Genomic DNA, 11,375 nt, shown 5'->3' on the forward strand with positions numbered 1-11,375 from the left:
ATCTTCCCTGCAGACTTTTATTCATTTTAACTCCATTTCCCATCACACCCTTCTTGGTATTAATTGCTCAGGGCTCTCTGGAGGGCTAAATTATTGACTGAGGCTGCTTAGATGGGAGAAGAATAAGAAATAAAAATATATGACTCTTTTATATTTTTACATTCAGGATATTTGCTGAAAGATTTCACAAATTCCAAATTTTAACTGGTCAGTTTTAATTGCTCAATGAACAGGGAGAACTAAAGCTTAAAGGCAGATACTATATCTGGTTCACCACTATATTTGCAGAGCTAAACACCCAGGCTGATGCATGATAGATGCTCAAAAAATTGAATGAATGAATGCATGGAATAGCGAGAGGATTTGTAGTCTTAGGATTTGGATAATATTCTATACTTATCCACTAAATAGATATGTGATATATTTTCTATAAAATGAGAGAATTAGACCAAATATAGATAAGCTACTTGAACATTCTACAATTTATAATATGAATATAGTTGGTTAAGGCAAAACTATTTGCAGACATCACTATGCATAGTAGATAGGGTGGTGTGGTATGTGCTAACATACAGTATATCTAAGAGTTCGGGGAATTCTAATTTGAGAAAGTTTCACTCTGTCCTAAAAGAAACTGAGACCTAAATTTACCTAAAGTGCAATCCTGTGATCAGCAATGTACTCGGCAGCACTTGCATAACTGTGGCTTCAGGCAGCACTGGACCAAAATAGTAAAAGATGGAAGAAGCAAAGTCACAATTCTACTTGAAAGAGTTTTGACAAGTACAGGTTGCCAAGGAAGAAAGAAACTGCTTTTTGGATGAGAGTAATACCTCTTTCAGACCATCAAGATTGTGAGAGCTTGAGAACAGTTTTATAAGTGGACATTAATATTCTCAAAGCCTTTTGGTAAGAGAATAAAGTTGTCCATCCTTTAGCTCTTATGTTTATCTTCAGAACAGATATGTCCTAAGAGTCTTTTGTGAACAAAACACAATGGAAATGAGTCAATTCAGATTGAGAACAGTTACAGCATAATGGAAATAAAAATACACAGACGGACATTAAAGTTGATTTCATTCATATTTGTCAGGGTATCTTATTTACATCTGTGTTTCATGTGGAATTAAGTGGACAATTTCTCTTAAATTTTAGATAAATAGCTCTATATTTTTATTAAATGAATATTCTCCACCTTTAAGATGCTTTCGTTATTGGTGAAAACTATGCTGCTACTTCCCTGCACACCTGTTAGTATTAAATGCCGTCTCTCAAAAATAATAATAAAAAATCTTTCACACATGCACAAACTGTGAATTACTACACAAAGCTTCTTTTGTTCAGCTTAGCAAATTCTCCTGGGCAGATGCCTCCAGTTTGTTGACAATATTGTGCATTGGCAGACCTAACTATGCTTGAAGTGCTTAAGTGGTTTCAAATACGTCGGAACCAGACACACAATTTAACAGTCTTCCTAATTTCCAACTATCCTGCCCTTAAGAGTTTGTGCCAACTTTGGTGGAATGTGACCTCCTACTGACCTGTGATAAATAAAGTGAAATTTTTCTAAAATGATCTAAAATGTGAAGCATTTTTACAATGGCTTTTTCTCATTTCTTGGCTCAGGAAATATTATTCTTGCCTCCCGTGGCCGTCCTGTTATTCACTAGCACGTGCTACTGATCCAAGACCTCCCAGCTGAGGTGGATGGATGGGGAAGTGGGTAGGAGAGGCTGAATTTTTGCCTTTTCTATTCAGATTCACAGGGGAAGAGCTTTCCTTTCTCTTCCTCCCCTCATGTGTGTGCTTCAACATTTGGGGCCATCTCTGCAGGAGACTGAGAGGTTAAAAAGCATTAACAACAGGGGTTCCTATTGTGGCTTCATGGTAATAAACCCAACCAGTATCCATGAGGATGTGAGTTTGATCCCTGGCCTCGCTCAGTGGGTTAAGGATCTGGCATTGCCATGAGCTGTGGTGTAGGTTGCAGATGCGGCTTGGATCTGGTGTTCCTGTGGCTGTGGTGTAGGCCAGAAGCTGCAGCTCTGATTGGACCCCTAGCCTGGTAACTTCCATATGCCTCAGGTACGGCCCTAAAAAGACCAAAAAAAAAAAAAGCATTAAAAACAAGATAATAGTATGTCTAAAAGCCATAAGGGTCACCTATTGTCAGCTGCAACTAGAAAGTGCTTGGCTGGACTGCAGAGGTTAAGGATACGGAATTATCTAGGCCTTTTCAAATAAACCATGACTAAAACAAGAAACATTCACTATTCTTAGTGTCTGCCAATTAAAGTTAGATAAATTTTTTTTTCACTATCTACTTCATCACATTGCTGGCTACATAAAGAAATATATAACAATTTTTTTTTTTTTTTTTTTTGCTTTGATACAGATTACCAAGTGGGAATCAGGTGGGAAAATGGCTAGTGAACAGAGCTCTCACCTGAAACCAATTCTTCTTCTTTAAAGGTAGGTCTCAGAATTAGTCATGGAAAATCCCCTGATCAACAAAGCTGGCAAGGAGCCCCATATTTCAAACTCTTTAGTTTCTGCAGAATACCATGCTCTGCAAAGATTTTGTGATGGCAGCAGACCTAGGCACAAGCCACTATCTGCCATCTTCCCTTTCTAAGTCCCATGGAAGCACCTGAACCACCTGTCCCCACATTTGTACCTGTGCTGTGCTGGTTATGAATGAAGTACCTGGGGAGCCTCAGGTCAAAAGTGTTGGTTCAATAGGCTTGGGGTGGGGATGATGAAAAGTGTGTATTTGTTCCTCCTAACTTAAGACTGTCACCTTTAAACCATTCCTCTTGAAAAAAAAGGGTTCATTAATAAAAAATAGATTTGTTCCATCAGTGAAATAAAAATCAGAGGTGACTGTTCACAGGAAAGTTCAGGTAGCAGATTTCAACAGCTATGTAATATTGGGGTTAATTACCCCCTCTACCTCTTGGGCCCTGGTTTGGTTTATCCTTATATATGACTTCAAATGTTTGAGTAGCTTTCAAAAGCTGTCACCTGCAAGACTACCTTCCCACGTTGTCATGTAACAATAGCTACACTAGTCATGGACAATAAAGGGCACTACTATGGTTCCAATGAGAATAACATTTGAGGAGTTTCTGCACAGTCAGCTGACCTATTTGTATTTGACCCTTGACATAGACTGAACTTTTCAGTCCTCCCAAAATATGTATGTTGAGATCTAGTCTCCAATGTGATGATGTCACATCACACTGAATGGAATCAGTGACCTTATAAAATAGGCTCCTGAGAAACCCTCACTCCTTCCACCATGTGAAGTAACAAGGGAAAGAAGAACATCTATGAACTAGGAAGTTCAAATCTGCTTGTGCCTTCATTTTGGACCCCCAGCCTCCAGAACTATAAGAAATACATTTTTGTTATTTATAAGACACCCAGTCTATGGTACTTTGTTATAGCAGCCTGAACTAAGACTATCCCTTAATATATAAAACAAATCTAGTAAAATTATCTATGGCCAGTGAGTTTAATAGCTTAGAGCAGGGGCCAGACATTTTATATAAAAGGCCAGAGGGTAAACAGACCAGGCTTTGCAGATCACAGCTACTCACTACATGAAACACTAAAGCAGCCACAGACAATAGGATGAATAGATGCCTGGCACTGGCTGGTTTCCAATAAAACTTTATTTATGGATACCAAAAATTGAATTTCATATAACTTTCATGTGCCACAGAACATTATTCTTCTTTTGATTTTTTTCAACCACTTAAAAATGGAAACACCATTCTTAGTTCAAGAGAGACACAAAAATAGGCAGGAGCTAGATTTGGCCCTCAGGTCATAGTTTGCTGACCCCTGGCGTAGAGCACCAAATGGATGAAGCCATGGTCAGAATCCAGAGCTGTATGAACTTGTTTCTTTTGTTCTGGTCTGTTGGTCATTCTTTGGTCATCAGTTGCCCTTCTGTCTCCAACCCACCACCATGCGAATGTGCTGGGGACCAGGAAAGGAGATATAAGAGATTGATTGCAAAATCATTGTTCCTACAGACACTCTAGGTATTCACATTGTGCTGACCTGCAGGGGGGTATATTACAAGTATCAAGTAAGGCCCAGACCCACCGTGGAATATGAGAGCCCTGTGAAATCTTCCTCCCTGTATATACTTCAGCTTCCTCATATGCACATCTTGATTTGACAGAATAGACCTGCCTAGTCTTTCCAGGAAAGTAGAAATTAAAATTTGTAAAAAAAATTGATTGTTTTTAGTCAGACTACAGATCTTGCTTGTATCTCTTTATGTCTTATCCACATGGAAGAATTGTTTTCATCATCAACTTAACACTTATTAACAGAGTCAGTTCAGTTCTGGGCTTCTGCTTTCCTTCAGCTAAGTAGCATGAAAGAGATGAGCAAAGCTGATGGTTAATAGAGAGCTGTGGATGTTAAAAGGTTTAATCTATTAATATAGGGCAGCATTTCCCAAAGTGTTTAGGCCGAATGCTGACTCTGTTTGATGTTCTGCCAAAAAAAGCATTTCAAGGTCAAGTAAGTTTAGTAAATGTGGCATAAAACATCTTTTTTTTTTTTTGATGATTCTTAATGTGCATTATTAGTATGTTAAAGGCTCTGAGGATGCCTGCAAAAAAAACTGCTTAACTAGGTCAAATTAAGTGTTCCTCAAACTCATGTGATCAGGGCAGCTATTTTATATTCACTTTACGAACAACCTGAGAAACTAATGATCCATGGACTAGATTTTGGAAATAGTGATACAGACAAGGTAGGAGAATGGAAAGATTCTAAGCAGGAGAGTGAGTTGTGTTGTGAAGTAATCACTTTAATGAAGATCAGACCTTTCTCTCTGGGTTTTTGTCATTTTAGATTACACCATATTCCATTCATGGCCTCAAGTCAGAAAAACTTGAGTCATATCTGTTATAGTGGTAACCTCTTAAAAAATTATAAAGTGCCTGCACAGTTCATAAATAATTTCAACAGTACAAATGATAATCTGAAAAAACTATCTTCCTCTCTCACCTCTACCCCAACAGCCTGGCGCACTTTCCAGAGGTACCAGGCAGCATTTGTTGGTTTCTATGTCACTTTTCATGAGGAGCTTATAGTTTTGGATCAGAAACATTCAGCAGTATCTACTGAAGGGAATTTACTCCACACTTCTTTCTTTAGCCACCTCTCATCACCAGCTATCACCAAGTTCCAACAACTCTACTTTTGAAATGCACTTCAAGCCTGCCCACTTCTCTCCATCTTCCCTGTCAGCACTGCTGTCAACTCTATCCTAACTGGTATCACACTTCCCATCCTTGATCTCATTAGTCCATTCTTATAGCAGCCACAAAGATCTTAACATTGAAATTAGTCTTCAATGGCTTCACATTAAAATTCAGGGATAAATTAGGAGTTGGGGATTAATACATACACACTACTGTACGTAAAATAACAAGAATCTACTGTATAGCACAAGAGACTCTACTCAATATCTCATAATAATCTATAATATAATGTAATCTGAAAAAAAATAACTGAATCACTTTGCTGTACACTTGAAACACAACATTGTAAATCGACTATTCTTCAATTAAAAATTAAAATTACAATTAAATAAAATTAAAAATCTTAAGATCTGTGGGAATCTGAATGATCTGGCTCCTGCCTACCCACTACACGCATGTCCAGCGTCTCAACAACCCCCTCACCCAACACATGTGCCTCCTTTCTGTCCTTTGAACACTTCCAGGATTTTCTTCTCCTTACAGACTTGCTATTTGCTATTTCCTCTGACTAGATTGATATTTCCTTTTTTTTTTTTTGGCCATGTTACTCCCTCTGCTTCCTTCAAATGTCAACTTAAATGTTTCTTTGTCAGAGACCTTCACAGAGCACCAAATCTGAGTCAGCCCCTGGATTTTTCTTTTCTTTTCTTTTTTTATAGCATCTCATTTTCTCTATACTATTTCCAACAATTTATTATATAGATATATTTTTCATATTCCTGTAAGATCCAAAAGGATGGGGGCACATCTGCTTTATTCCATGCTAAATGCAGAAAATTGAGAGTTGTAATTGGTCATAGAATAGGCTTAATAATCATGTATTATACGATGAAGCTAGCCAGTGGAAATCTTATCATCTGCCTTTTCCTTACATGAAACTTTAGCCCCCTAGAGATTTCCATTTTTTTTGTGTTTAACATCCAGAAGACTCATTAATTCATCTTTATTAGGAGAAGAACTTTAAGGTCACCTCATGTAACTCTCCTCTTAAGCGTCACTAACCATTTCTGTTTATTTTACTCTCTTCTTGGGAATTTACCATACTTAACCTTCTGCACCATTCATCTGGTACCTAATTTCATATTGCCTTGTAACAACTTATCTGCTATGTTAATTAACACTTTACATTTACATATTTGGTCTTGCCAATGATACCATACATTTATGGGGTACAGGACTTACTTAGTACTTCATATCCTAAAGTACACAATATGCCTCTGCACAGAGCAGTTGCATGAAAGAAGGTTCCATCCACCCTCTCTGACGTGCCCATTTTAAGACTTTGATAAGGAAGTTTCAATTCGCTCTTCTTCAACCTTCTGAGTGTGTTGCCACTATGCTGGGAATAAAAGCTGTGATGAGGGTAAATTCTAGGTCAGAGAGAAGCAATTAAGGAAGGAGTATGGGGACACAGGACTTGCCCAAAATTTCACACTTCCTTCCCCAGTGGTAGGAGAGATGAAGAAAACCTAGTAAGGAACTGAGTGTACTTTATATTGTGAGGTATCTCCCAGAATATTTAAAAGAGTGCCTTGCTCAAGATTTTGAAAATATAAATTTTTAAAACTTAAATGAAGCAAAGGGAATTAACTCAAAAAAATTCAATCGCCGACTGTCTCTCATCGTTTAATTTTGGGATGAATTTGACCCGAACATAAATTTAATTCAGGCAGTGTCTTTGGGATCCAAGAAGGTAGTGTGTACTTTTAATTGCAATTCCAATCTTGCGCAAGATAATGATTTTTTAAGGAATATTTACAATACCAGGATTTCTCATTGTGGTGCAGAGGAAGCAAATCTGACTAGTATCCATGAGGATGCAGGTTTGATCCCTGGCCCCACTCAGTGGGTTAAGAATCCAGGGTTGCTGTGAGCTGTGCAGCTCAGATCCTGCGTTGCTATGGCTGTGGTGTAGGCCGCAGCTTCAGCTCTTGATTCAACCCCTAGCCTGGGAATCTCCATATGCCACAGGTGTGACCCTCAAAAGCAAAAAACCAAGCAAGCAAGCAAACAAACAAAAAACCCCCAAACCTTAGCTACTTTTAATTTTTTCTCCCATCAAAACATTAGGGTTATAAAGGTTCTACAACCCTTTTAATGCACTTAACCAACCTGCCTCAAGCTACTTCTTAAACATGGAGTCAAAAAGTGAAGCTTGTCACAATACCGTCTTAGTATAGAACTGTTCAAGGTAAGTAGACAGTTTTATAATTATTAGCTCTTTTTAACTATGTGCCTTCACTTTTTAAGGTGAATAGAGTAGTAGATAATGACTGTTATCTTTGTCTTTTCAATGAGGAAACTGGGCATAGAGGGACTTAGTGACACAAGCATGCAGCAGCTAACTTTCAGTTTGTGTCAGAGAATTCACCTCAAATGCAGGATTGCTGAGACAATGCTGTTATTCAGGAAGTGAGAGAACAGAAGTGTGAACCTGGGCTCAAGACTGGCTACAGAATTTGCAGAGTCTAGTGTAAAATGAAAACTTGGAGCTCCTTGTTTGAAAATTACTAAGAGAGCTGACAGTGACTGCGGAACATTAAACCAAGTGTGGGGGCCTTGCATGTACTGGGCACTGTACTTCCAAGCTGGCCGTGCCTTAAGTCTCTGGACTGCCAACAGCTGGGTGGGTGGGTAGCAAGGAGGCTGGGAGTTCCTGAAATTGTAGGCAGGATTCTATGTTAGTATGTATATGCTTATTTTTCATATCCCGTAGCTTTTATCAGATCTTTAAGTGGTCTGTTAACAAAATAAAGCATTAAGAAATCTCTTCAAGAGTAATAAACATGCTCAAAGAGACCAAACACAGTGTTGCAAGGACAGCATGCTGGTATCAGTGTACATGCTTCCTCAGAGATTGTGTTTGTAAATGCATGAGGTTTCATGGATGCACAAAAATTAACGCAAAAACAAAGAATTCTTAAGGCTGCCCAGATACTGTCAGAAAAAAAAACACACAAGAAAGCATCTTCAGAAGATAGGAAAGCATGGTGAGATGTTTTTCTTTTTTTCTTTTTTTTTTTTTACAATTTTCACCCCTTTAATGGATGCTTCTGTCTTCTGTAATATCACATCCCTCTTTTAAGTAAAAGAGAAACATATCACTGTAAGATTCACCAACTCGTGATTTATACTGATTTTAGAGATAATCATAACCCGATAGAAATAAGAGTAAGGTAGGAATTCGTTAATAAAGCAAGTGCAGAAGATGCCCTTAGAAATAGACAGAGTACTCTAAAGATCTGCACTGAGAAATACTACAGATGAGATGCTACAACTATTGAGTCTGGCTGCTAAACCCCACGGTTGTCTCCTAGAAGTCTCATACACAAATACCACTATGTGTGAACTTGCAGAAAAGCCTGCCCCTTCATTTTGAGTGGCTACCTTAAAATTTTTATTTAGTCTCTTTGACCTTTTAGACTAGATATGCTCCTCAGCCAAATCAACTCATAAATAGGGATAGAGAGAGATGGGTAATTGAATCCACGGGGTAATTCTCAAATTTCCGTTTGCACAGTGTCGAACTTCTCTTGATTCGGCCACTAACAAGTAGAAAAACACAATTCACTTGAATTTCCTGGTCACCCTGCCGTTCCCACTCTTATTCTTGTTACAAGGCCAATGGGGCACTCTAAACGATTCAACCAACCGCCAAAGCTCTTCTAGATCCAGCAAGAACCTGATTGCACACACCTGGTACCTCATCCATCAAAGAATAAGTGTTCATAACTCTACCCATTCCCGCAAGATAAAAGAGTAGAAGGCTGGCAGGTGTGATGTTTTTCTCTGGTTTCTAGAATGAAGTCAGTAGTTAACTCCTTTAATTGAACGGAATTAGCCCTTTGATAACAGGAATGCGAGCAGCATTCCCGCAAGCCAATCCAGTTGGAATCATCTGGTATCCGGGCCCCCGAAGAAGAGATGAAAAACTTCCAACGCGGACAGACCCAGCCCAGGCCACCCCGGCTCATTTCTGCCTGGGGCTCAGTAAGTGCAGAGGCCGGGGTGGGACCAGCGGTGACGAGGCCAAGGCCGCGAGGAAGCGCGCCACGACAGCCCTGGGCGCAGGGAGGGCGGCCGCCGCGCCCCACGTGGCCCCGTTCTCTCCAGGAACAGTCAGTCCCAGGGGCCAAGCAGGCCTCCACCAGACCTAGGCTGAGCCTCTCCTCCGCGGGCCCCAGCTGCTGCACCGCTCCCATGTTAACTCTCTCGGGCCCTTCCCGGCGCGCGCCCTTCTCGCCTCCGCGCGCCCCGTAGGCAAAGCAGGAGCCTAGTGCGCTTAACCCGCCGGCAGATGACAAGGAGCGGCTGGGGGCAGCTCCCTGGCAGGGCCGCGGAAAACGCCCGTTCCCCCCCACAACCCCGCCCCCGCGCCCACCCTTCTTCTGGGTCCAGCGAGGGCCGCCCCACCCTCCGTCCCTCTCCAGCCCGCTGAGCCCTGCCTCCCCGCCACCCCGGCCCATTCTTAGCCGGGGAGGCGTGGGCGCTGGCGCGGCCCGCCTGCGACCCCGAGTACCTGCTCCTCCAGCGCGGAGCCGGCTCAACTAGTGGTCCTCTAAATCCCAGTCCTTCCCCGGGGCTCCGGGGAGTGCTTCGGCCACAAGGAAACTGCTCTCGCCTTTCGGCCCCCAAACGTGACACTCTCTATATCCGGCTCGGAGACTGGGTGTGGGGCGGGAGGAAACCACCCTCCCTCCGACCTTCCCCGTGGCAGCCTTGGCCTCGGCGTTGGGCGCGGAGACGGCGGCGGCCTCTGCCCGGGGCGGGAGGAGGGCGAGGGGCTGGCGAGGGCCTTACAGGCCACTGGGCGACCGCATCTTGGGCAGGGCGGCCGTGCGCACAGGCCCGCCCCGCAGCTTCCATTCATTCAGAGCCGCGCAGATCCACTCGCTATTACTCCCGGATTGGATTCCCGCACCCGCCCACCCCTTTTCTTTAATCGGTGGGTGAGGGGAAAGGGAGCAGGAAAGGCGCCCCTCTCTGGTCTGGAATAAAAGCTCCCACACCTTGAGAGAAAGGAAGGGCGGAGGTGAGGAAGAGAGACAGAGTCAGAGAGCAGGAAAGGAGAGCCAGAGAAAGATGAGGGCGGGAGGGGGGAGACGGAGGGTCAAAGGTTCTAGTATGCACGCTTGGAGGACACACCTTTCCCCACCCAGCCTAGGAGAAAAGGCAGCCAAAAATCCGAGTTTACTCAGCTCGTCCGTATTGCACGCCCAGTGGGAGCGATGCTCTTGAATCTGTTCCAGACTCTGCGGAGGCGCCCGGCAAGGACCGACCAGCGCAGTGTCCTTTTAAAAATGCAGGAGGGGCTGGAGGCGCGGTGTACTCCTGCCCAGGGTGAGGAGGGCAGAAATCAGGCTCTGTCTGCGTCGAGTAGGAGTGGGTAGGTGACTAGGAGACCAGAGAGATCAGAGATGCGGCTGCAGGAATAGCAGCCGGTGGCCAGCTTTTCTCAGCAGTGCTTCTCTAAATATTTTTTTTTAATGCCCTTGTTCTGAAATAGACTTTTTATTTTAAAGACTGATAGCTTTGAGGGAAATTGGTTTGGTCACTGTTAAATTTTAAACGGAAAAACTGGAGCCGTCGTCGGGGAAGACTTATAGAGGGACATACAGGCAAGTGGGTGGAGCTGTCACGGTCCTCAGCCAGGAAATGCTGAAAAAAAACGGCCAACGCCCAGCCTAATTCCTCGGACAAGGTGGAAAGTAAATTCCCAAATAAATATGCTGTGTTAAGAAAAGCTAAAAAAGAATATTGCCCTATAAGTGGTCTTCATTCTCCTCATTACAACAATCAACATATAAAGAGATAAAATTAATTTATGAAGGTTGGAGTAAATATGAGCCATTTCTTCCATTACAAAAAAAAAAAAAAAGTCACTCCCATCCTGAATTATCTTCTATTGGGCTCTCTTCTGTTAAATGTGATAAACAAAGTGTAGCCTAAAGACGCTGTGGCTAATGTTCTCTGGTGACTTCATGAAAGCAAGAAGAGACAGAAAAAGTTAGGACCCAATAAATATACTCTTTGCTACCCCTCCCCCCAACACTGGGGAATAAGTCAATGTGTTCTTAAAAGTGT

At 42.2% G+C, this 11,375-nt stretch overlaps 1 protein-coding gene across 17 annotated transcripts in view; it reads right to left on the bottom strand.

Moving 5' to 3' along the window:
• Window positions 1–10,759, bottom strand: part of FAR2 (fatty acyl-CoA reductase 2) — a 178,457-nt gene extending 167,698 nt beyond the window's left edge. For 12 of the 17 annotated variants that reach the window (XR_014803681.1, XR_014803680.1, XR_014803679.1 and 9 more), the window contains exon 1: window positions 9,811–10,206. The gene's annotated coding sequence lies outside the window, so the exon portion shown is untranslated. Of the gene's footprint in view, window positions 1–9,810; window positions 10,207–10,436 lie in introns of those variants that run through there. The other 5 variants (XR_014803677.1, XM_084956443.1, XM_013988334.3 and 2 more) reach the window with 4 other exon arrangements.
• Window positions 10,760–11,375: the final 616 nt, after the last annotated feature.

This window comes from Sus scrofa, chromosome 5 (genome assembly GCF_054392235.1).
Source record: "Sus scrofa isolate SSC_HxYL_T2T_F1_AM1 chromosome 5, Sscrofa_HxYL_maternal_Yorkshire_Landrace_v2.0, whole genome shotgun sequence".
In the NCBI taxonomy this organism is placed as follows: domain Eukaryota; kingdom Metazoa; phylum Chordata; class Mammalia; order Artiodactyla; family Suidae; genus Sus; species Sus scrofa.